The 27,907-nt window shown below is 41.5% G+C and overlaps 1 pseudogene; it reads right to left on the bottom strand.

The window, feature by feature from the left end:
- Nucleotides 1–5,140: 5,140 nt before the first annotated feature.
- LOC127637295 (coiled-coil alpha-helical rod protein 1-like) lies at nt 5,141–21,218 on the bottom strand (annotated as a pseudogene).
- Between the last annotated feature and the right edge of the window lie 6,689 nt (nt 21,219–27,907).

The raw sequence follows: 27,907 nt of genomic DNA, 5'->3' as shown, positions 1-27,907 counted from the left end.
AATGGTCTCAGATCCATCAGGTGATCTCCAACCTCATTAGGCATTATAAGAGAAGACTCAGAGATGTTATTTTGGTAAAGGGATGTTGCAAAAAGCATTGAATAAAAGGGTGCCAATAATTATGGCCAATGCGTTTAGGAGAAAACATTTATTTAATAATGAGATATTTCCCATTTTTCAATTTTTTTACTTCAGTCAAAGGTTAGATTTTTATGATTTTTTTAATGAAAGATCAAAAAGATAAACAATGCAGTTTTTTTTACAGCCTTCTTTTCCTATATTTACCAAGCGTGACAATATTTTGGCCACAACTGTATGTGGCAGCAAAGATGCTCTTTACAAACTTCATCTGTGTCTGTGATGTTTTTCTAAAATGTACAGATGTGTTTAAAGTTCACTCATGTATGTAAATTGTTCACTAATTAAAGGTTTGAGGGGTTTTGAATAAACGACAAGTGTGCATGTATTCGGTGCTCAGCACAGCTGTCACAGTGATGTCACCATAATGAATGTGGAGGAAGTGATGCGATATTAAATGTGGCCAGTGGCATCAGCTGGTGGGCAGTCATCCAATAAGACAAGCACAACATTTTGCAGCAATCACTTCATTTTCACACAAAACAAAAAATGAAGTGAGAATGAAGCAGTTTTAATATAAGCATCATTGCAGATTAGATTATAATCTGAGGCGCAAAAAATTAAAACCAGTCTAAATGAAGACGTATGTCTCTGTTATGGTCAATGCTGGACATATTCCAGCATTCATAAAGAATTGAATAATGAATCAAATCACATCATCGAAGTTATGAAATCTGAGCATGTGTCTGAATGTAACTGTTATGCCTGGTAGAAGAGCAGCCCATGTGGTCTGATTCTAATTGAATCAATAGGCTACAACAGTAGTTCTCAACTCGTCACAGGTTCATTCTGATAGGGTTGCTGACAGAAGGGATAAAAATGCCTAAATGTAAATAATACACTGCAACTAACTATACAATAAATTCAATGTCAGGAATACCAAATAAATAGGCTGATCAAGTTTTTTTAAATGGGAGGAAAAAAACACTTGTATCTTTTATTGTTGGCGTCAAAGGTCGCGCATCCAATTAAATGTTATGGTATTTTAGCATAAATTAATCTGTAACTGTTTATAATATATAATATTTATTTGTTCTATTTGTTGGTAAATTACCTCATTTTTTATTTTATATTATAATTGTGCACATTTTTGTGGATAGGCAGTTGATGGTAATATTAAAATTCATGATATTAATATTCACAATATTACATTTCAATGTTTGATTTTAAAGGGATAGTTCACCCAAAAATATTATATATTTTACATAATTTATTCACCCTCAAGCCATCCTAGGTGTATATGACTTTCTTCTTTCAGCCAAACACAATCAGAGTTATATTAAAAAATATTCCTAGCTTTATAATGGGAATGAATGGTACCTTAGATTTTGTAGCCCAAAAAAGCGCATCCATCCATTAAAACATTAATCCATGCGGCTCCACGCGTTCACAAGAGAGTCGAGTTCCGGCGTAGCGCAAGCTCTGGTGAGAAGTGACGAACTCATACAAGTTTTCCTCAAACTTTTTAAAATTGTGTTTGTAGTCAATGTATAGTTTTCAGCTGGAAAGCGACATGTAATTTTATTTTCTTTGTTATTAATTACAGTTATAGTAAGGGGGCCATCTACCTCCACCTCTATCAAATGGCATACATCTTCATTTATTTAGTAGCTTGGCACAGCGATTGTTGTGGATTTTGTATAAACCATGACTTTGGTTGCTTGGAAACAAAATTAGTTCTTCAAATATTGTATTCATGGACGATCATACTGATCCACGTTGATAGATGGCAGTACAGCATGTAACACCACTGTCACATCGGTACTTAAAGTACACGAAGAAGAGCAATGCTAGCGCTAGCTAGAGAACTACTGAAAGCCCCTTTAATCAGTAATCAGAGCAAAACCTGAGGGTCCAGGACCGTTGAACAGAACTATTCAGAATGCACATCCTCTCAGGAGCACTGCTAACACGATACCAGCATAGTCTCCTGGCTTTTCTTTTAAACTAATGGGATGAATTACCAAACAATAGCAAAAATTCTATTAAGTAAAATGATGTTTGTTAGAAAATCCATGTCATACACAGATATATTGTTAACAGGTCTGTGGTGATTCTGACTGATAACCCTAGAAGCTGGATAGAATTCCTAAATGATCACAGGCAGGAATATTTAACTGGCTATCAGCCACCTCAAATGAATACACTCAAATAACACAGGTCAAGCTGTAAATTATGTGTGTGTGTGTGTGTGTGTGTGTGTGTGTGTGTGTGTGTGTGTGTGTGTGTGAGCGTGTATTTATCACTTTGTGGGGACCAAATGTCCCCATAAGGATAGTAAAACATGAAATTTTTGACCTTGTGGGGACATTTTGTCGGTCCCCATGAGGAAAACAGCTTATAAATCATACTAAATTATGTTTTTTGAAAATGTAAAAATGCAGAAAGTTTTCTGTGAGGTTTAGGGGATAGAATATAAAGTTTGTACAGTATAAAAACCATTATGTCTATGGAAAGTCCCCATAAAACATGGAAACACTACATGTGTGTATGTGTGTGTGTGTGTGTGCGTGTGTGTGTGTGTGCGTGTGTGTGCGCACGTGCATGTGTGTGTGTGTTCTCCTTGTCACTCACACTGGACATTCCGAAATAGGAACTCATGGTTGACTAACTGCACACACACACACTCACAAAACCCCACACACACTGTAACACACCGCCTCAGCAGCCATCACTCTTGCTGCTTTTTCTTCTCTTTCATCATTTTTTCTCTACATTTTCTCCAGGCAGAGATTCTTCAGTGCCGACCCACTGAAGCATAGAGACTCGCCCTGAGCGCGCAAACACACACGCATACTAACACATTCCTAACATATCTCTGCAGTCTCTAAACACACCATTCAAGAGAACAAACCAGAGATTCACTGCATTTCAACAGCAGAGAGAGAGAAAAAGAAATAAATGTATTATTAGCTGTTCTGCATTCCTCTTTAAACTCAAATATTGCTCAATATTACATTGCAATTTATGCTTTCAGTAAAGCAAGCTTTGATTTTAGGCCTTTGAGTTTAAATACCGTTACTAGCTCTAAACTGATTCTGATACTGTGTTTAATATTACAATATGTCTACAGTAACATATTTATAAAATGTGACTTAACCAAAAGATGTTCAACTTAATTGTATGCAATTTCTTTTAGCCAACTGCTGGACACATAAAAAACAATACATTTTAATAGTAATGCTAACTTTTGAGGGAAAATCATTCATTCAGACTAAAATAATTTTAGATTTAGCAATAAAAACATTCACACATTTATTTTTATTTTTTTTGTCTATAGTAGCCTACCATACAGCACTGGGTAGTAACCCAAAAATAGGTTTCATGGAATGTAAATAATAAAATGAGACTAAACAAATAATTGTGCATAGTCAGGATGGCAAAAATAAAGGCTTTTGTTGTCGTTAAAGTGCATCCTATCAAACTAATCATAGTATTTTGACGATTAATATTCACTTGGTATAATCTAGCATTATACACAAACTGCTAAATGATTACTTAGGAACCAGAGCACTTCAGTGCTACTGAGAAAGGGTTGCTACAGGGGAGGTTTATTTATGATGTCGAAAATTTACTGCCGATGCAAACAGGCTGTAACTCCTGAACTAATATGTTAATGGACAGCCTGCAGACTGTGCCTGTGATGTTCAAATCAAGAATCTACATGATTCAGATCATGAGAACATTTAGCTAGGAGCAGCTTCATACAGCTTAATACCACCAATCAAATGCTAATGTTTTATAATTAGCTTCAGAGTTTTTGTCCTGGAGGGTCACTTGAACTTCAAAACATGCTGCTCCAATATAGACCCAGCCAGCCATCTGTCTACCTGCTACAGTTTCCTTTCATAATTCACACAAACCTGCACAAACTTGGAAATTTCATTGAAAGGTGAAATGTATAATTTCTTTACCTATAGAGTCACCAAAATTAATTGCAAAAATAAAGCCAGTGTTGGGCGGGATGGAATGCTCAAACAGAACAATATATATTAATTGTGCCACAGAGCCACATGTTTACACTTTAACCCATATACCTTTTAAATAGGCACTAGATGGAAGTTACTGTTTACGAACAAACGATCGGTAGTTTCATGTCAGGATTCTTTTGGCAACCGTGAAAAGAACTGCTTTGAAATTGCCCCCAAATTGCTATTTGTCGGGTTAAAACACCCCATTTTGGAAAGATTACTGGAGATTTCCATCAGCATCAGTGGATAAGGACAAACTCAGGATCGGACATCAATTATTTCACAGATCAACATCAATATTAACGCGACTGCTCTGAGACCCAGTTGCCTCGCAGCTACTGTCGGTAGATTTGAACTTTTCATTGAGCAATCGTAGAAACTCTGATCACAAACAGCTGATTATAAATTGACAAAGTGTAACTCAACACTGTGGCACATGTTGTCTGTTTGTAAAAGGATATCACATAAAAAATAATGTAGGCTAATACTTCTAAAATATGTCATTGAATTTACAGTATTTTGAATGCCCTTACATCTTGAATAATCGGCTGTTTTTGAGTTTCTGAATAAGTAAAAAATCCTTATTTACTGCTGTGTGATGTCACAGTAATTTCATCTATTACATTTACATTTATGCATGGCAGAATTAGGATTTAGTTAGCACTATACTTTACAGACATCACATATGATTTGCTACTTGCTAGCTCATTGCAGATGGTATTAAGGAAGGGACAATCTCATTCTACAGAGCATTATATTGGACAACAATTTGTGTAGAGCAGGCTGAGTCATCAATATTTTGCTTCATTTTTCCAGAAGACAAAGACTAAATTTGAAATGCATATATCTGCAAAAAGTTACATTTGTAAAGGTTAAGAGTACATTAGTATATTTGAGGACACCAAAGCTAATACAATTGGCACACAACATTCTTTTATTTTTTAAATTGAATTGAGTAATTGCTTGGGGTGTGGCTAAACAATCTTTGATCACACTGTGATAAAACATCTAACATGACTTCACTGATGACATCACAGAGAACAGAGATCCAAGTCTGCCTATCAGCAAAAGTACAACACAACACAACTTCAATGCTCACAAGAATGATGAGAGGCTCTTTGATATCAAAGTAAATAAAGCCCTCATCCATCATTAAGTTCCCCCTCTTAACCCCCTTGGGGAAGCAGTGGGGCTCTAGCATTTCAGCACATTCATCTGTGTGTCCGCCCTCTAAAAGTTCCCCCAGGAAACTGCTCTCTCCGTCCTTGTGTGGCTCACACAAACATGCCCTGTCAGCAGCTCTCACTGTCCATCTGCTAGAGGCTTGAACCTCTACTGCACAGCACCCTCTGAGAGACCAAATTGTGTGTCTGAATGAGAGTGTAGAAGTGTTCATTTCTCAGGCCGGTTTATGTCCCAGTTTCTGTACAGCTGAGATCAGACTCATAAATAATTATGTGGAAGGATTTAATGGCTTAAATCTAAAGTGATCATTACTGATCAGTTATTCAGTGTGCTACTCTCCCAAATTAAGTTTAGTGCGGGTCGTAATTGTTTCTCTCCCTTCTTTGAGGTGTTTGTGGAGATGCTGATGGGTCAACCATCTATTAGGGCCTACTGATCCACACACTTTCATCCATTCGGTACATGTCCATTCAAATCTCATATGGCAGCTTTAGTTTGTGCTTGTGGAAAAGCTTGCAGGCCAGCTGCTGTTCAGCAAAGTAGTTACATGAGCAATGTCACTTTTCATTGAGGGAAATGTGTGTGTCTTTAGGGAAAATTAAGAGCTTGTGTTTTCGGCAAAGACCACTTGGTATCATCACAAAACTGAGGAGCAGCCTAAGATTTATGATTTACTCTCTCAAATAAACACACATTGCTCAAGCTGAAATACAAGTTTCTCACAAAAGTTCTCTGAAGGCGATTTAAATTTTTAATGGATACACTCTGCAGAGATGCTCTAAAAGCAAATATCCTGAACAAATATGACAGGAAGGACAAAGTGGTTAAAAACACACACTTTTTATCTTAAAGCTATTAATTATTTACAGAAAAATCAGTTTTATGGGAAAATGCTATAATTAAATCACGTTCAATGACTGGTAATACCTGCAGCAAAATCTCGTCAAAATTTTGTCCAAAAATAAAATGTATTGGATAAGAATTAACCTGGGCAGTCGAGTCAAAGGACAGTGTCAGGAAAGATTTTACTGCTACACTTTGTTCCATCTTGCCCTCCGTCCTATAGGCTGAGGCCGAGGAGGGTGGCACCCCTCGGCTAAAAAGCATGCATGTGCACCCTGGATGTGTCCAAAAAACTGGGGGTATGATGATTTATCCTATGAGGTTTATGTGAGCTCCATGGGGACAGCATCAGTGAGGTTAGCTGAGGTGTGTGACACCTCTGGACGTGAAAAACAGCACAAAGGGCCTGGAGGAATGAACAGAAAGTATAGAAAAATGTTTTCACGGGAGATGGTGTAATAACCAGACCCTCCGCCTTTCCGGCTTGGCTATGTCTCTCGTTTGGAAGGATGTGTGCTCCGGAGGTGGCATTTGTCAGCCGCATCCGTCATCGAGGCTGTCTCGTTTCATTTTTTTTAATTGGAATGCAAAAAAGGTTAACAATTTTATATATGTATGTGCAGATACATAAAAGGCATTGACAATAGTTAAAAAATAAGAAAAAGAAAGACGACATTTTTTTTTTTTTAACGAGACAGCCTAGATGACATGCAGCCGACAAATGCGACCTCCGGAAGACGCAGCCTTCCAAACGAGACACAGACAATGTTTGTGTGTTTTGTGTGCTGGTGGCACAGGTTCAAACACTTCGGGGGGTCTTTTCTGGAGATGCTGTGTCCTCCCATCACCATTGTGCCCCTGAGCAAGACACTAAACCAAAGTTGCTCTAGAGAGGAGGACCCTGTTGAAAATGAACCGTAAGCTGCTTTGGATAAAAAGCATCTGCTGAATGACAAATAACCACTGGCAACTTCCTCTGTGTTTGTAACTAAATATATGTACATGTTCCGACAGCTGCAGATCCTCACGTTTTACAGATGTCGAATGGAAAATATTTCTTCAGGATCAAGTTGCAGTATCTTGTACTTTCCATGTCAAACTATTACCATTTCAGACCCAATTAACTACACAATTAGCTTATCAATCAATGTTGATCAAGGGCATGAAATAAAATCACTGCAATAAGAAATTATAAAACACATTTTTGATAAAATATCTTAACTAGGAGATTAAAGGAATATGTCTGAGGGCTTTAAAAAACATGATAAAATTGTCCTGGATGCTGATGGGTTAATATATCATTCAAACCATGCAAAATACACAGTATAGTTGTAGCAGCTTTAACACAAAACACCTATTTACCATATCAGCACGTGTAAAGGATTATATATCTTCCATGAGAAGGATGGCACATAATAAATTGTAATAAAATAATGTTTTCACTATAGTAATGTATTGTGCCAAATAACAGCTTTTAGCCATGGCCACCCATATTTATAAATCTCTATATTTTTCCCATCACTTTTTAAAAAATCTATGTCAACCAATTGTTTTTACATTGTTACAATGGACCTGACTAAATTGTATAGCATGACAAGATGGTTTAGCAACTGACAAAGGAAATCTTCTCATTCCCTTACCAAAATTAATATGATCACAGGGAGATGGGATGCTAACTGCCAATAAATATTAAATATAAACCAATAAATACAGACATTTTTAGTCCTGCAAGCCATCTGTGAATAACTGAGATTAAGATCTGCAAGCCCCATTTGACAAAAATTGCCTTTATTAAAATTATAAAACAGACATCGAACCATATGAGAGAGTGGGGACAGACAGCAAATATGAGTGAGATAAAATTGATTTGTGTGTTCAGCACAATTCTTTGTGTTTCAGCACAAGTGGCTGTTTGTGTCTCATTGAAGGCCTGACCTTCCACATCATCCTCTTCCTCTGAGCAGCCCATCACTGCAGCACTAAGAGCCTTCAGCGCCCCCAGCAGACCTGGGACAGAGATAGGCAGGGTGAGAAACTAAGTAAAGCATGAAGGAAAATTGAGTAAATGAATGAATGAATGAATTATATAAATGATATAACAATCAAATACTAATTTTATGAATGAGTAGGTAAGTTTACTTTGATTTGCTGTAGGATCACTGCTCTCAGACTGAATATGATGTTTTTGTTTTAAGGCTTCAGTCGTCTGGATGGCTGATCTTCTTAGTCTCTTATATTTGTTCATCAAACCCTGTTCCTGAACAACTGCCTACACAAACACACAAAAAATATAAAGCTAAGAAGTGAAGCAAGAAGAAAATTTTAATGTATGACTTACCAGGAGAAGGTTGCGGTCTTTGTCCTTGTCCTTGTCTTTTAGCTGTTTCTGCAGATGTGTGATCTGTGAATGTGTGTGCTCTTTTCTTTCTTTCTCTGCCTCTTTCATGTGCTCTTTCTCTCTCTCCACCTGTCTTTGTAACTGTCGCAAATCTACCACTACACACACATATCAACACACAGGCACATAAAACAGAAGGTGTGTGCCTGTGCAGTCTTGTGCTTGCTTCAGAATTCTACATCAGTAGAATCTCTCTAATCTGACTGGACAAGCAACATTCAGAGTGCTGATATTTAATATAACATCACTGGAATGCTTTACTATTTGTATCACTATGCTTGTCTGTTTTTGCTGCATTCCAGATAGGTGGAATTGCTTGTTGACATGCAACAGCTGTACTACTTTTGGCTTCATTTTGGAATTATTTTAATTAGCATAAAAAATATATTTGACTGTTTTAAAGGAATAGTTCACCCAAAAATGAAAATTCTCTCATCATTTACTCACCCTCATGCCATCCCAGATGTGTATGACTTTCTTCTGCTGAACAAAAACAAAGATTTTAGAATAACTTTTAAGCTCTGTAGGTCCTCACAATGCAAGTGAATGGGTACCAAAATTTTGAAGCACAAAAAAGCACATGAAGGCAGCATAAAAGTAATTCATAATACTCCAGTGGTTAAATATTTATCTTCAGAAGCAATATGATGAGTGTGGGTGAGAAACAGATCAATATTTAAACATTTTTCTCAACTTTTTTACTATAAATTCTCCACCTACCCAGTAGGTGGCAATATGCAGAAATAATATTGGCAAAAAAATAAAAATAATTATTCCTCCAATCTTGTATCGCTTTAGGAGAATTACATTTAACCACTGGTGTCTAATTGATTATTTTATGCTACCTTTATGTGCTTTTGGAGCTTCCAAATTTTGGTATCCATTCACTTGCATTGTGAGGATCTACAGAGCTGAAATGTTCTTCTATAAATTGTAAGCACGGTACGGAATGGTTACAGTAGTTTTCCATTTGAGCATGGTTCAGCACAGCACGATTATAAAACGTTCTTTGCCAAGAATTCTTGGTACGCTTAGCTAACCATACCCAACTGTGCTGGGATGACTTTAGTAAGTGGCAACTTGTATAGTGAATCTTCATGATTGTATTATGCTGGTTTAACTAGCATTGTAGCAAACATTTCTTTTTCTACTAACCTTTTTCATCAAGGAAGTAGATTATCCTACTTATTAAAGCTCAAAATATATCAGTATATTCTCATTTACTATTTTCATATAATGCTTACATAATATTTTGCCAAAAAATATTTTTAGCTAGTTTGGGAACTTTGTGTGTTTGTGTCCAGTAAATGGTAAATGGTCTGCACTTATATAGCACTTTTTCTAACCTCAGAGGTTACCCAAAGCGCTTTATACTGTGTCCCAGTCACCCATTCACACACACATTCATACACCAATGGTGGCAGAGCTGCCATGCAAGGCGCTAGCCTACCATTTGGGAGCAACTTGGAGTTCAGTGTCTTGCCCAAGGACACTTCGGCATGTGGAGTCATGTGGGCCGGGAATCGAACCGCCAACCCTGCGATTAGTGGCTGACCCGCTCTAGCACCTGAGCCACAGCTGCCCCATAGTGGCATACACAAGTCCTCATGATGGAAAACCTCTCACCTTTTTCTCTTTGTTTTCCTTTTTGCGTCATGAGCTGTGTCTTTTCTGTGTATTAGCAGAGTAAAACCGGGGAAAAAAGCAGTCCTTAAAACTGAAACATGCGATCATCCTCCATAGCACACTTGCTCCAATGTTTATCTCACATACTGTCACCAACAGACGGATCTGTTACAAAATTCTCCTGATTTCAGCTCACCATAGTGGAAAAAGAAACGGCACGGAATGGTTTTGCAATGAGAACTGTTAGGCCCGATAGTGGAAAAGCAAAAAAACTTTTATTTGTGTTCAGCAGAAGAAAGTCATACACATCTGGGATGGCATGAGGGTGAGTAAATGAGAGAATTTTCTTTTTTAGGTGAACTATCCCTTTAAAATAATTTTATATGTTTATCGAACTATTGAATTAAACATTGTCACACTTGCAATCATGCAGTTGTACTAGATATCAGCATGGATGGGATTAACTGCAGCACCAATGGTACGTATATAATTGTATACAATTACAAATGTATTTGTATGTGTACGTGTATCTGCTTTTGAGTGCTCTCTTCTTGCTGTGTTGAGTTGTGCCTCCATTTCTCTGAGCTTCTCTGCACAAAAATCTCAACTTCTGATACCCTGTGTAACACTACACACACACAATTCACTTTTCACATCTTCAGAAATAAGCACTCACACTCTACACAAGCTGAAGTAAATAATGGACATACAGACAAACAGATCCTCCTGAACAAACTCTCTAGAGTGTCCTGAATGACAGAGATTCTTTAAACACCTACATCACACTGTTGCTACAGTCTCTGGGCCTCAACATGGAGCTCCGCAATGGTCCACTCCTGCTCCTCACGTTGTCTCTGAATCTCCATTCGGCTCAATTCTGATGCTTCCAACTCAAACTTGCTGTGTAACAGAGCCTCCTTCAGATGGCCCACCTCTCTCTCTTCTGCAGTGCATGCATACACATTGTTACAGCTGCTCAGTTTTCTCCTTTCTAAAGAAATTGTAGATTTAGTTGGGGTTTGCATGCATATGCTGTAGCTTTAGCTCTGACAGGGAGGCCTGGATGAGATCAGGTGTACGTTGGAGCTCCTGTGTGAGTTTATCTCTCTCTAAACAGTGCTACCTCACTCTGGATGATCTTAACAAAGCTGAATCAGAGAGATGTAAAACAAAAATAATAATAATAATAATCACAAACCCTGAGTGGTGCCATATTAGCTCCCTTTCCAGAACACAGAGTTACCTGTGGAGATTGCTCTGAAACTAAATTATGCTTCCTCTTAAGATGTCATTTTATCCAGATTCTAAAGGCATAATCACATGAATCCTTCACAGAGAAAACAATCTCAGAATTGACTCTGAGTCTCTGTATCAACTGTGAGTTAAGTATCCAGTACAGAGCGTTATTTGTGTGATGCACAATGTTTCTGCCAACCTAACCTTACTAATGAGGTTCCATTTCTGTTAGTATACTGCCTTGGTAGGCAGCTGCCTGTGTAGGTGGTAGCCATTGAGGCAGCGCCGTAGACTGACCTACTGTGTCTGTGTGTGTTGTGACAACAACTGTATAATTTTGCACTGGTGAGAGATCAGCAGCATACACCACTGTAAATAATCAACAGTGATGTGTCACCTTAAATTAAAAGAATCACTCAAAATTTAAATGAATATAACATTTTGAAGCTCTTCTCCCATTATTTAATTAGCTGTTACCCAGAGCTGCTGCCTGTCAGTGTTTGTGTGTTTCTGTACCTCTCTGAAACTGCCGGCTCTGGAGACCTTGTAGTTAATTTGGTTTTCCACAGAACTTATTTCCTCAACAGCAGCACTGTAGACAAACAACCCACATACATTCAAACTGAAACACACTTACACACCCACCCACCCCCACACATACATGACACTCTTTACTCACCACGTACTGTGTCCAGTCGTTTGGCTATGAAGGTGAGTCTCTGATTCAGCTGACTTACACTGGACTGAACTGCTTCCATCTGACCTACCTTAATTTCTATGGCTGACATCACCCTTGTAAGAGAGAGGCAAAGAGAGACAAAAAACAGAGAGAGAGAGAGGGACAGATGTTTATGGATGAGGCATCTTCAGGAGTTTGGTCATAGGAAGAGTCAGCTTTAATCTAATCATGACAGTCATATTAGTCTTTAGAAGATTTGTTTAATCTAAAGAGATGTACAGTGCAGTTACAGATTCAGTCACAGCGGTATAAGTGTGCGTATATTTATAAGTGCAAAGTTATTAACGTTTATTAATTTAGTTTTTAGATTTTAGCTTTTCGGTATATTACGTTTTTATTTTAGATTAAGTTCTCATATATATGTTAAGTGATATAATTTCACTATGTTCGACAGCACTACATTTGTCAGGGCTGTCTAGTGTTATCTACTGGCATTTTTACATTTAATAAGGACAGGTTGTAAAGGTTTGTAATTTTTAAATATACAGTGTTAAAAAATTAATAAAACTAAAACTATTTATTTGTGGTCATTTTAGTTTTATTTCAGTTAGTTTCTGAGACACTGTATTTTAGTAAGCTTCGGTTTTTACTATTATGTTATTATTCTGTTTTTTTTTTTTTCCATTTGACAAAATTGTTTTCATAAAGGTTTTCGTTTTTGTTAACAATGATAACATTGTGTGCTACCTGTGTGCTGTTTCACTGACATCAATCAGTGATCCCTCTGCATTCTTATTCCACTCTTTCAGCTGAGCATTCTCCTGTACAGCACTGTACAACTGCTGCTGTATTCCCTAGACACACAAATCAAGCACAGAGACTTTTAGAAACACACACCTGCCTGCGGGAAGAGCTTCTACAGCAGAAGAGCTTCAGAGCTGTCACTGTTACACAGCTGATCAGCAGCTCTGCATGTGGTGAGTAATCGTGGCTGACTAATGTGATGCTAAAATAGCTGACCTTCTCAGAGTCAATGCTGAACAAGCTTAAACCTTACAAACCTCAATCCAAACTGCTCAAACTGTAAAATAGCAGGAATATAAAGGTAAAGAAAGAGAAGAGGGAGTACAGGAGGAGCTGATCAGTAATTAAATGTCAGGGACTGAAGAATTTTCGTAGCATTAGAAGGAAATCATTAAATAGAAGCATTACAAAAGTCTATTTGAAACCCCACCTGTACTACAGTACAAACCTAAATTGTACTGTCCTCACACCAAGCTTAACTTTAATGATCACACCACAACTAACCCTAAACCTAAAACCTGATCCTAAATGACCTCATAAATAGCCTCAATCCTAACTGACCCCACAACTACGCTTGTGTCTATACAGTTTATGCATAAGCGTATGCCAGAGTACCTGAGTGTGTGCGTGGTGTAGCTCCAGTTGAGCTGTTTTGTCCTCTAGGTGGTGCTGAAGTACATTGTTCTGTGACTGCACACACTCAACTTCTTGCTGTAGAGAGGAAACATACACACATGCAGATTACAGATTCATAAATGTGCAGTCACACACGCAAGCACAGATGGTCTGTGAGTGTTGTTTTGTGTGCACCTATAGTTTTCTGGTATATACACTCAGTAACCACTTTATTAGGTACACCTGTACACCTCATTCATGCAATTATCTAATCAGCCAATAGTGTGGCAGCAGTGCACCTAATACAATCATGCAGATATGGATCATGAGCTTCAGTTAATGTTCACATCAATAATCAAAATGGAGAAAAATTGTGATCTCAGTGATTTCGACCATGACATGATTTTTGGTGCCAGATGGGCTGGTGTGAGTATTTCTGTAACTGCTGATCTCCTGGGATTTTCACACACAACGGTCTTCAAGCTGACAGAAAGGCTACGTAACTCAGATAACCTCTCTGTACAATTGTAGAGAGCAGAATAACATCTCAGAATGCACAACATGTCATACCTTGAGGCGAATGGGCTACAACCGTAGAAGGCCATACCAGTTCCACTTCTGTAAGCCAAGAACAGAAAGCTGAGGCTGCAGTGGGCTCACCAAAACTGGACAGTTAAAGATGGGAAAAACAGCCTGGCCTGATGAATTTAGATATTTGCTGAGGTACACAAATGGTAACCCCACTGCAGCCTCAGTTTTCTGTTCTTGGCTGACAGAAGTGGAACTCGACGTGGTCTTCCATTCGCCTCAAGGTTTGACATGTTGTGCATTCTGAGATGCTATTCTGCTTTCTGTCAGCCCAAACCAGTCTGGCCATTCTTTGTTGAACTCTCTCATCAACCAGGCATTTCCATCCACAGAACTTCAGCTCATTGGATGAGTAAACTCTGAAGAATGTTTGCAAGAAAATCCCAGGAGATCAGCAGTTACAGAATTACTCAAACCAGCCAACAATCATGCAACAGTAGAAATCACTAAAATATTATTTTTTTTCCCCATTCTGATAGTTGATGTGAAAATTAACTGATACTCCAGATCCCTAATTGCATGATTTTATGCATTGCACTGCTGCAACACGATTGGCTGATTAGATAATCGGATGAATGAGAAGGTGTACAGGTTTACCTAATAAAGTGGTCACTAAGAAAATATTACCATATTGTACCATATTTATTATAAGATTTCAATAAACAACCCATGCAAATGCTTCTTCAAGCAAACATATTTGTCAAATATTTTACAGGTCACTCACCACAGTGACAGACAGATGAGCAAAATTACCCACCACAAACAACTGTCTGGTGGTGTTTGTATATTTCATACCCTCAATATAAGGTGCAAAGTTTGTGAAATTTTGTGACATGTGTATTTGTGTCTTTGCATTTGTGGGTAGGAATATATCCCTCTGACATACGGCTTTGTGTAATTATGTCTGTGTGTGATTGTGTGTTTACATTACCATGTCGTGTAGCTGTGTTTTCTCTGCTTGAAGTTGTCATTCCCATGTCTGTAGTTTAACAAGCAGCTTGAAAACATTCCATCTCCAAACACTCAATATCTGCCCAGCCTTGCTGCCAGAGTACAATGGTTCAGACTGCAACTACACAAAAACACAGTTTGTAGTACTACTACATGTACCTATAAACCCCATCAGGCACCCTAAACATCCATATCAGTAAGGCTTTATTGATTAATCACTCCAAAGTCTAGACGCATGAATGTGTGTGTGAATGTGCATGTAATCTGACCCGTTCGCAGAGCTCTTTCTCCTGAATGGCCAGAATGTAATTTGCTGCATTCACTCGAACGTTTAACAGCTGTACAGATATAGACAGTGCTTCCTTTTCCTTCTCGAAATGCTACACAAACATTCATAATATATTTATGAACAAATGTACCCACTTGTGTGCAAAAACATTTCTCACGCACTATCTCATTCAAATGGTTTTAAAGCTGATTGAAGACATCTGACCATTGCAAAAATCATGCACACCTACAATATGAATGTGCAGTCACAAAAGTATTTCAATTCAAATGCCACAACATACTGAAGCTGATGCACTGATGCCATTTTATATGGAAGCCCCTGAGTGCCATTTACAAAAGTAATAAAGTCAATAAGTAATAAATTATCAATCTATTAGTTTGAAAATAAAAATGTGAATAAACCAATTTATAAATAGACAAGTAAATAAACACATTTAAATGTGAATAAATAAACCAATTTAATAATGTACAAATAAATAGACACATTTAAATGTGTTTATTTAATTCATGTTTTAAAATGTAAATATTTAACAATAATTGTGCATTACTAACTGGTATTTAAATATTTAAATGCACCTTTTAATTGCGTTTCAAAAAGGATTTGGCAATTGCTTTTCTTCATCCATTTGCTTTTCTTAATTTATTTTTATTTTTATTCATTTTCTTTTACCATTTACCAATTGATACCAGCTGAAGCCCAGGAGTGCCAATTAGAAAAGAATGAAGGAATAAATTATCAATCTATTAATTTGAAAATAAAAACGTGAATAAATCAATCAATTTATAAAATGACAAATAAAAAGAGACATTTAAATGTGTTAAATTCATGTTTAAAAATGTAAATTATATTTAACAATAAAATTAGTAAATCAGATTTATTTCATGTTAAAATTGTCATTAAATGTAGCAATAAATGAGTACATTAATGAGTCTTTAAGATGCACCTTTTAAACTGCCTTTTAAAAAAGGTATTTGCCAATTACTTTTCCTTTTCCATTTATTAATGGCTTTTAATTTTTTTTTTCTTCAACAAACCGAAAATCAAGTAAAAAAAAATGCCATTGGACTCGTGAGAGCAGCCAATTAAAAAATCTAAATGTTAAATTCAAAAGACCCAAACTACAATTGTAAAAGAGCAATGTGATAAAAGAATGTGTACATTGTGCATTTACTGTGTGTATAGCTCCAATCAGTCAATAACATCTTTATGAAGATGAGTACAACAAAAGATGAAGCACAAACTTAATTTACAACATTATACAGATATACACAGCAGATTGGTGTGGAATATATATAAACTCAGCAAAAAAAGAAACGTTCCTTTTTCAGGACACTGTATTTTAAAGATAATGTTGTAAAAATAGAAATAAAAATACAATAAATTGCCTGCACAGGATCGGTACATCCGAATATCACACCTGCAGGACAGGAAAAAGATGGCAACAACAAACCCAAGTTACAACAGGAATGCACAATCCCTCCATCAGTACTCAGACTGTCCAGAATAGGCTGAGAGTGGCTGGACTGAGGGCTTGCAGGCCTGTTGAAAGGCAGGTCCTTACCAGACATCACCAGCAACATTGTCGTCTATGGGCACAAATCCCCCTTCACTGGACCAGACAGGACTGTCAAAAAGTGTTCTTCACTGACAAGTCATGATTTTGGCTCACCAGGGGTGATGGTCGGACTCGCGTTTATTGTCGAAGGAATGAGCGTTACACTGAGGCCTGTACCCTGGAGCGGGATCGATTTGGAGGTGGAGGGTTCGTCATGGTCTGGGGCGATGTGTCACAGCATCATCGGACTGAGCTTGTTGTCATTGAAGGCAATCCCAATGCTGTGCATTACAGGGAAGACATCATCCTCCCTCATATGATACCCTTCCTGCAAGCTCATCCTGACCTGACCCTCCAGCATGACAATGCCATCAGCCATACTGCTCATTCTGTGCATGATTTCCTGCAAGACAGGAATGTCAGTGTTCTACCATGGCCAGCGAAGAGCCGTATCTCAATCCCATTGAGCACATCTTGGAACTCTTGGATTAGAGGGTGAGTGATTAGGCCATTCCCCCCAGAAATGTCCGGGAACTTGAAAGTGCCTTGGTGGAAGAGTGGGGTAACATCTCACAGAAAGAACTGGCAAATCTTGTGCAGTCCATTAGGAGGAGATGCACTGTAGTTACTTAATGCAACTGGTGGCCACACCAGATACTGACTGTTACTTTTGATTTTGACCCCCTTTGTTCAGGGACACATTATTCCATTTCTGTTAGTCACATGTCTGTGAAACTTCAGTTCAGTTCATGTCTTAGTTGTTAAATCTTTTTATGATAAACCTAGAGATGCAAGGGTGCACCTTATGCAATTTAAGATTGTATATCGATTATATTGGACACCCTCTAGATTGTATAGGCTTGGTCTTAAAGACACAGCCACATGCTGGCAATGCCAATAAGAAGATGGGGTCATAACCCATGTTTTTTGGTGGTGTTTTAAGATCCAAGAATTTTGGTTGAGGGTTCAGAGTTTTATGTGTGATGTATTGGGCACTCAAATTCAATTTTGCCCCAGAATTTATATTTTAGGCAATGAGGCGATCATTAATATGGTGGATAAATGCATAAACAATTGGGCTAATAAGATTGGCAGACAGATTATTCTTAGTGGATGGAAGTCGGCTGGAGCGGCCTCATTTCAAAAGTGGTGCACAGAGATGGGGAGGGTAGTGGCATTTGAGGAAATGTCAAGTAGAAGGCTTAGGCGGTGGGTCGAGTCCGTCTATCTCGTTTAGTTTTTGATTTGATAGTTACCCAGCAGCTGTCTGGCTCATTTTTTTTATTTGTCTGTATGAATAATTCACAAAAAGATTACCGATTGTTTCCAACGCCAATTGTTGCACATTAAAGTATAAAAATAGATTTAATTTCGCTAGCTGATCACAAACGTTGGCCGGACTGAGATCCAATCAACGCTTGTGTTGTTACCTTGTTGAATTGATTTGGCCAATCACGTTATTCGTTGAACCGGCGTCACGTGACTCGCGTCAGTCTGAAGCCAAATGAGTGTACAACCCAACCTGGAGAGACCGGTGTGTCTCGGCAAGACAACGTCAAGGTAAGATTTGTTTTACAATGATTATACACCCCTATAGCTTAATGCTTTTCATATAAGTTGTATTTAAGACTGCAAGCTATACTTCGTCGTGAATATATGCGTTGTCGTTGATGAGAACAGTAGCCACGAAAGAATGTTAGTAGTGGAGCAGTAAAGCTAGGTCTAACGGTATGTTGCTTAGGCTAATCCAAATCATTTGGTACATACACAATGAACTAAGCAAAGAGTATTCAAATATGGGATAATTACGGGTAAATATTTAAACGGGAAGACAGTAGGAAATAATTTGACAGGTATGTCAAGGTTGGATTGGTTTATAGCAAGCTACCTAGGCTACAAGTAAGCTAGACTAATTATCAGCTAAAAAGAGTGCAAAGCAAAACAAAGAAATTATTTCAAATCAACTTTATAGTGGTAGTCATGGAGTTATATAAGCCATTTATGGTTGATCGTCACAGTTTATACAATGACACAATTCTGTGCATGGTAGCTTATGTGATTTAAAATTATCTAGTAATGTGTGCTTTCTGTGTTTATTTATCTGAATATAATTCAGTTGTTTATCTAACACGCAGACACAGACAGGACAACATCATATCTCTCCACACCCAAATGACTACAGAGGTGATCGTTGACAATCATCACATCAACAGCACCATGAATGGATCAGGTCAAGATCACGGAGTTGCTTAGTATCCACATCACAGATGACCCATCTTGATCTATCGACACCACCAACAGAACCTGGCCAAGAAAGTCCAAAAACCTCTGCACTTCCTCCCACAGTTGAGGAAGGCTCATCTCCCACAAATCCATCCCCTTAACTTTCTATAGGGGAATCATAGAGAGCCTCTTCCTTCCACCCCCACCCTCCAATAACCTAAGGGCAGCTGATTGACTCTTGCACAAATACACTGGTAGTTTACACTATGATGCTGCAACATTGGTTTATTTTTTTTTATTTTTAAATTTGCTATGAACATTTGACCCCACTTACACACATATTGCACTGCCTTTTGCTACTTGTCATGTCATCCACTTGCACTGAAATACTATATTAATTAGGGATGAGTCACGATTTTCGAATATTCGATTAGTTGATTTTATTATAGAATATTGAATAGGATGTGCGGGATGATTGTCTTTAAAAAAATCCCCATGTTTTAGTTGTGGTTATAAGTTGCAATCCTAAATTCACATAATATTTTTATACATTTTATAAATATATTCTTAATATTTTTTTTTTGTTTCTATGTTTGAGCTTATATATCTCAATATTAATAACAGTCTGGTTAATTTTGAGTCTTGAAATGTAAACTCTCAAGGGTTGGCTTTCTAAATATATGTTGGTTATGTGTGTATTCAGAATGACTTCTGAGCAGCAACCTTTTTATTTTGGGGATGTCATGAATGCATCACTTGCCAAAATTGGGGCTGACTAGTAAGGGGTTAAACGTATATAAATGAAACGTTTTATATAAAAATTATACATGTGATACAAACCTTCACTGTTAGCTGCATTTTCTATCTTCTTACGTGCTCTTCTTATGTGTTCTTTGTTGGTGAAGAGCATGTATCATTCTCTGTGAAATCCAACATTAGCCGGCACATCTTGGACGTCTTCGGAATTTAAGTTAAATGCCAATACGGCTTTTTCAGCTACTGTACTCTCTGTGGTTTGCAGGTTCACCCATAAATTTGTACATTGAACAATCTTTGCCCAACTTGTCTGGGAAAGGGGGGTTACAGGGCTTTTTACATTTGAGGCTAAATGGATAAAACACCTCATTTTTACCTCAGTATTACTGAACTACAGAACTAAATTTACATTTTTAATGATTTACAGCAAAATTGTAATTTCAAGAACGCAGCTTCCTGGTCATCTGTGTTCATTATTTACATTGGTTGTCAAGGAAACGGGAGGTTTTCTAACGTTATGATTAGTACTCCTGCTTATTTGCCGGTTTAAAAAAGTAATAGGTGGTAAGGACATTTTGCGTCAAATGTGCAAACAACAAAGTTGGAAACAATGTCTGTAGTACTTATACGATTTTATTACATGACCTCAGCAAAAAAAGACTTACACAGCTGTGAGGTAAGTATTAAATTCATAATTTCGAGGTCCGGCCCATCGCCTAGCTAGGCAACTTTGATTTATTAAATCAAAATTGTGCAGATTTTTGGCCTTTTGGAGGGCTCTCTGGGAGGGGCATATATATATATATATATATATATATATATATATATATATATATATATATATATATTAGGGCTGTCAATCGATTACAATTTTTAATCAAATTAATTACATGATGTACCGATTAATTAAAATCGCATTTAATCGCATATACAAATATTTGCTGAGAAAGCCCCTCATATAACAATAATTAAATATATAATGATGAAATAATGATACATAGTTATCTTTAAATATTTAAAAATTATATATATATATATATATATATATATATATATATATATATATATATATATATATATATATTCAGATCATTAAAATGCATTACATTCTTGTGGCAGAAGACTTAACCATTGATAAGACAATACAAAAAGCGGCTTTAGAATAAAATGTATTGTTTACTACCATATTATTGATCATAAGTCAATCATTGGCATACAGTTCACAGCAATCCTGTCACGAACGCCAGTGAAGGCGCCTCCTCAACCGGCCACCGGAGATCTAACTCACCCGAGTTCTAACCTTGAATCTCACTTCCCATAAACCCACTTACCTGGTCCGAATGCCCGCAGCTGTTCCCCATTACCTCCACGCTATTTAAATCACGCGTGTCTGTGCCATCATTGCGAAGTCTTGTTTGTACCGGCTGCATTACTGAGCGTTTTGATATCAACCTTCTACTAGATCTCCTGTGTATCTACCTAGCCCGTCTTCGACCACGATTACCTGCTGCCTGCCCTTGTTACCTTTACGCCTGTCTACCTGTCTACGATATCTGCTGCCTGTCTCGATCCTTTGCCTGTCTGTCCACAAACTCGATCACCTTCTACATTCCTGTCTGCCGTGAAACTGAACCTTGCCTGTTTTTGTCTTGAACCCTGTCTCTTAATAAAGACTGCTTATGGATCCCAACCAGCCTGAGTCCACGTTACAGAAGACTTTGCCACTCACCGATCCAGCGGTCTTTTCCCGGGTGTCGGAAGAACTCTCCGTCCAAGCGAACCTATTGTCATCCCATCAGCACCAACTCAGTCGCCTCACTTCACTGATGGAGGAGGTAATGAGGTCCATTCAGGGGCTGCAGCCGCCCGCATCTCAGCCCGTGCCCACAGCGCCGCCCACCAGCCAAGCGCCCGCTGTGCAGCCGTTCCTCGGCGCAACCGCCGCCCTCCGACTAGCGCTACCCGAGAAATTTGACGGTAAGCCCTCCGAATGCAAAGGGTTTATTATGCAGTGCTACATCTTCCTCTCCCAGCAGCCAGCTCTTTACCCCACTGATGAGAGCAAGATCCTGTTTGTGTGTTCCCTGCTCACGGGAAGAGCACGCGAATGGGCAACCGCCGTTTGGACCAACCAGGGCTTAAACCAAATCTCCTTTGATACCTTCAGGCAGCGTTTGTCTGAGGTTTTCGACCACCCAGAGAGCGGTAAGAGCGCGGGAGAGCAGCTACTAATGCTCCGTCAAGGAAACCGGACAGCGGCGGATTTCGCGCTGTCCTTCCGCACTGTCTGGGTTGAAGACACGCTCAAGCTGCTCTTCCATCAGGGACTGAACGAGGAGGTGCAGTCCGAGCTAGCCTGTCGCGATGAGGGCATCTCGCTCGATCAGTTCATCACCCTGGCGATCCGCATTGATAACCTCCTTCGCTCAAGGCGACCAACCCAGTGGCCCAAACCCCATGCTCCGATGCATCTCCCCAGCGAAAGCGCCGAACCCATGCAGATTGGCCGGTCACACCTCACTCAAGAGGAACGAAATCGCCGCATCGCCAACCACCTCTGCCTCAAACCAAACTCCACTGAACCACCGACGCACTACAGGCGTTCGATAGATTGAAGGATCGTTTCACCTCCGCCCCAATCCTGCACCATCCAGACCCCGATGCTCCCTTCGTCGTGGAGGTCGATGCATCCAACACGGGCATTGGCGCCATCCTCTCCCAGCGCCAGGGAAATCCCCCCAAGCTGTTCCTATGCGCCTTCTACTCATGCAAACTCTCGCCTGCCGAACGGAACTACGACGTGGGCAACCGCGAACTACTGGCCATGAAAGCAGTCTTCGAGGAGTGGCGTCACTGGTTGGAGGGAGCAACACACCCCTTCCTCGTCCTCACGGACCACCGTAACCTGGAATACCTGCACTCGGCTAAGAGACTCAACCCTAGACAAGCCAGGTGGGCACTGTTCTTCACACGATTCAATTTCACCATTTCATACCTTCCTGGATCAAAGAACGTCAAGGCCGACTCGCTCTCCCGACAGCACGACTCCACTCCTCAGAGCCCCATCTCCGAGCCCATCATCTCGCCCGTGCTGCTCCTTGCCCCGGTCCAGTGGGACATTATGACGGAGATCTCCCAAGCCCATGCGACTAATCTACCTCCACCCGGCTGTCCGCCCAATCGGACGTTTCTGCCCCCGGGCCTGCGGGAGAGGGTAATTCGTTGGGTGCACTCCTCCACGAGCTCGGGCCATCCAGGTATCTCCTCCACAGTGCGCTTGCTGTAAAACCGGTTCTGGTGGGAATCCCTGCAGACTGACACGGCCTCTTTCGTGAACAGTTGTCAAACCTGCAACATGGCCAAGACCCCGAGGCAACCCCAAGCCGGCCTGCTTCAGCCTCTGCCCATACCTCAGCGGCCCTGGTCTCACATCGCCATCGACTTCTTGACCGATCTACCGGCCTCTCAGTGGTACACCACCATTCTCACCGTCGTTGACTGGTTCTCAAAGGGGTGTCGCCTGATCCCATTAGCAAAACTCCCGTCAGCCCTAGAAACCGCGGAACACCTCTTCCACTACGTCTTCCGCTACTACGGGCTGCCCGAGGACATCGTCTCGGACAGAGGACCCCAATTCACCTCCAGGGTTTGGGTAGCCTTCTTCCGCCTGCTAAACATCAGCGTCAGCCTCTCCTCTGGATATCATCCCCAGTCAAATGGCCAGACGGAGTGTCTGAACCAGGAAATCATCAAATTCCTACGCATTTACTGCCAAGCAAACCAAGCCGACTGGAGCCGTTTCCTTCCCTGGGCCGAGTATGCACAGAACTCTATCCGCAAGTCCTCCTTCTAGTGCGTACTAGGGTTCCAACCTCCTCTGTTCCCCTGGTCAGGCGAACCCTCGGAAGCGCCCGTGGTGAACAGCTGGCTGCAGCGCAGTGAGGCAGTATGGAACCAGGCCCACGTCCACCTCCAATGGGCCGTAAGAAGATTGAGGGAAGATCGAGGGAACAAGCAGACCGGCACCGTCGTCCCTGTCCCAACTACGCCCCAGGACAGTGGGTGTGGCTATCGACGCGTGACCTTCGCCTCCGATTGCCCTGCAAAAAACTCAGTCCCAGGTACGTGGGTCCCTTCAAAATTTTGAAGAAGATTAACGCTGTGTCAGTGGTCTTGTTCATTATGACATGAAATGTTTATCACCTATTATTTAGTACAGCCTTTTTGTTCATAGGGAGGCTTGAAAAGGCATGATGAGGCTTAGGGGTGATAGCAAAGTCTGTTTGAAAACATACTTTATTTTTGTAATTCCATTTGGTGCCACTAATAGCACAGAAATAACATACTTCACCTTGAAGTCCTTTTTACTATAAATGTCCACCTTTGACCAGCAGGGGAATGAAGAAATTGAAGTGAAGCTGGAGATTTATAATTTTAAAAAAGGACTTAAATATTTATGTTTCTCCCCCAACACATATTATATTGCTTCAGATTTAACCACTGCAGTCTTATGGATTACTTTTATGCTGTTTATGTGCATTTTGGACCTTCAAAACTCTGGCACCCATTCACTTGCATTGTGAGGACCTACAGAGTTGAGATTTCTTCATAAAATCTTTGTGTTCTGCAAAATAAATAAAGTCATACACATCTGGGATGGCTCTCCGGGAACCAGCACCTTATCGTGGTGGAGAGGTTTGTGTGCCCTTATGATCCTGAGGGTTGTGTTGTCTGGAGCCATGTGCTCCTGGTAGGGTCTCCCAAGGCAAAGTGGTCTCAGGTGAGGGGCCAGACTAAGAATGGTTCACAATGACTCATGGATAAAACGGCAAAAGGAGGAGTTACCCTGCCCGGAGGAAGCCCGGGGCCCCCGTCTGGAGCCAGGCCCAGATGGAGGGCTCGTCGGCAAGCGCCTAGTGGCCAGGCTTGTCACAGAGCCCGGCCGGGCACAGCCCGAAGAAGCGACGTGGAACCCCCCTCTACATCCCTTGGGCCCACCACCCATTGGAGGAACCGCAGGAGTCGGGTGCACTGCCATATGGGTGGCAGTGAAGGCCGTGGGCCTCGACGGACCAGACCCGGGCAGCAAAGGCTTGCTCTGGGGACGTGGAATGTCACCTCACTGGGGGGGAAGGAGCCGGAACTAGTGAGGGAGGTGGAGCGTTACCAGTTGGATCTGGTGGGGCTTACATTGACGCACAGTTTTGGCTCTGGATCCGTACTCCTGGATAGGGGATGGACTCTATTCTTCTCTGGAGTTTCCCAGGATGTGAGGTGACGGGCGGGTGTGGGGAAACTAAGGAGTCCCCGGCTGAGCGCCACTACGATGGAGTTTACCCCAGTGGACGAGAGGGTCGCCTCCCTACGCCTACGGGTTGTGGAGGGGAAAACCTGACTGTTGTCTGTGCATATGCACCGAACAGCAGTTCAGAGTATTCGGCTTTCTTGGAGACCCTGAATGGAGTCCTGAATAGGGCCCCAGTAGGGGACTCCATAGTGATGCTGGGTGACTTCAACGCACACGTGGGAAATGACAGGGACACCTGGAAAGGTGTGATTGGGAGGAACGGCCTCCCTACTCTGAACTCAAGTGGATGTTTGTTATTAGACTTCTGTGCTAGTCATGGATTATCTATAACAAACACCATGTTCGAACATAAGGATGCTCATAAGTGTACGTGGTACCAGAGCACCCTAGGCCGAAGGTCGATGATCGATTTTGTAATCGTGTCATCGGATCTGAGGCCATATGTTTTGGACACTCGGGTAAAGAGAGGGGCAGAGCTGTCAACCGATCACCATCTGGTGGTGAGTTGGGTCAGGGGGTGGGGAAAGACTCTGGACAGACCTGGGAAGCCCAAGCGAGTATTGCGGGTGAACTGGGAACGTTTGGAGGAGGTCCCTGTCCGCAAGATCTTCAACTCACACCTCCGGCGGAGCTTTTCAGGCATCCCTGCGGAGGTTGGGGACATTGAACCGGAGTGGCCAATGTCCAAAGCTTCCATTGCCGAAGCCGCGGTGGAGAGCTGCGGCCTCAAGGTTTTAGGTGCCGCAAGGGGTGGTAACCCTCGAACACAGTGGTGGACACTGGTGGTCAGGGAAGCCGTCCGACTGAAGAAAGAGGCCTTCTGGGATTTGTTGTCCCGGAGGTCTCCGGAGGCAGTTGCAAGGTACCGACAGGCCCGAAGGGCTGCGGCCTCGGCCATGAGGGAGGCAAAGCAGTGGGTGTGGGAAAAGTTCGGAGAAGCCATGGAGAAGGACTTTCGGTCCGCACCAAAGTGCTTCTGGAAAACCGTCCGCCACCTTAGGAGGGGAAACGGGAACCATTCAAGCTGTATACAGCAAAGATGGGACGCTGTTGACCTCAACCGAGGAGGTTATTGGGCGGTGGAAGGAACACTTTGAAGAACTCCTAAATCCCAACACGCCCTCTATGGTAGAGGCAGAGCCGGCGGATGATGGGGGATCAGATTCTATTTCCCTGGGGGAGGTCACTGATGTAGTCAAACAACTCCGCAGTGGCAAAGCCCCGGGGATTGATGAGATCCAACCAGAAATGCTGAAAGCTTTGGATGTGGAGGGGGTGTCATGGATGACATGCCTCTTCAACATTGCGTGGAAATCTGGGACAGTGCCTAAGGAGTGGCAGAACGGGGTGGTGGATCCCCTCTTCAAAAAGGGGGATCAGAGAGTGTGTGCCAACTACAGGGGTATCACACTTCTCAGCCTCCCTGGTAAAGTTTACTCCAAGGTGCTGGAGAGGAGGGTTCGGACGATTGTCGAACCTCGGATTGAAGAGGAACAATGCGGTTTTCGTCCTGGCCGTGGAACGACGGACCAGATCTTTACTCTCGCAAGGATCCTGGAGGGGGCCTGGGAGTATGCCCATCCGGTCTACATGTGTTTTGTGGATCTGGAGAAGGCGTATGACCGGGTCCCCAGGGAGAGACTGTGGGAGGTGCTGCGGGAGTACGGGGTGGGGGGGTCCCTTCTTAGGGTGATTCAATCCCTGTACGTCCAAAGCGAGAGCTGTGTCCAGGTCCTCGGCACAAAGTCGAGTTCATTCCATGTGGGGGTTGGTCTCCGCCAAGGCTGCGCTTTGTCACCAATCCTGTTTGTGATATTCATGGACAGGATATCGAGGTGTAGTCGGGGTGGGGAAGGTGTGCGGTTCGGTGGGCTGGGGATCTCATCGCTGCTTTTTGCAGATGATGTTGTCTTCATGTCATCATCTGTCCGTGACCTTCAGCTCTCACTGGATCGCTTGGCAGTCAAGTGTGAAGCAGCTGGGATGAGGATTAGCACCTCTAAATCTGAGGCCATGGTTCTCAGCAGGAAACCGATGGAGTGCATACTCCAGGTAGGGAATGAGGTTTTGCCCCAAGTGAAGGAGTTCAAGTACCTCGGGATCTTGTTCACGAGTGAGGGGACAATGGAGCGGGAGGTTGGCCGGAGAATCGGGGCAGCGGGGGCGGTATTGCACTCGCTCTATCGCACCGTTGTCACGAAAAGAGAGCTGAGCCGAAAGGCAAAGTTCTCGATCTACCGTTCAATTTTTGTTCCTACCCTCACCTATGGTCATGAAGGTTGGGTCATGACCGAAAGAACTAGGTCGCGAGTACAAGCGGCCGAAATGGGCTTCCTCAGAAGGGTGGCGGGCTTCTCCCTTAGAGATAGGGTGAGGAGCTCAGTCATCCATGAGGAGCTCGGAGTAGAGCCGCTGCTCCTTTGCGTTGAAAGGAGTCAGTTGAGGTGGTTTGGGCATCTGGTAAGGATGCCCCCTGGCTGCTTCCCTAGGGAGGTGTTTCAGGCACGTCCAGCTGGGAGGAGGCCTCGGGGAAGACCCAGGACTAGGTGGAGAGATTACATCTCCACACTGGCCTGGGAACGCCTCGGGGTCCCCCAGTCAGAGTTGGTTAATGTGGCTCGGGATAGGGAAGTTTGGGGCCCCCTGCTGGAGCAGCTGCCCCCGCGACCCGACTTCGGATAAGCGGTTGAAGATGGATGGATGGACATCTGGGATGGCATGAGGGTGAGTAAATTAGTGAAT

This window comes from Xyrauchen texanus, chromosome 4 (genome assembly GCF_025860055.1).
Source record: "Xyrauchen texanus isolate HMW12.3.18 chromosome 4, RBS_HiC_50CHRs, whole genome shotgun sequence".
NCBI classification, from domain to species: Eukaryota; Metazoa; Chordata; class Actinopteri; order Cypriniformes; family Catostomidae; genus Xyrauchen; species Xyrauchen texanus.
The sequence above is the reverse complement of the archived record's forward strand: the minus strand, read 5'-3'. Positions and strand labels throughout refer to the sequence as shown.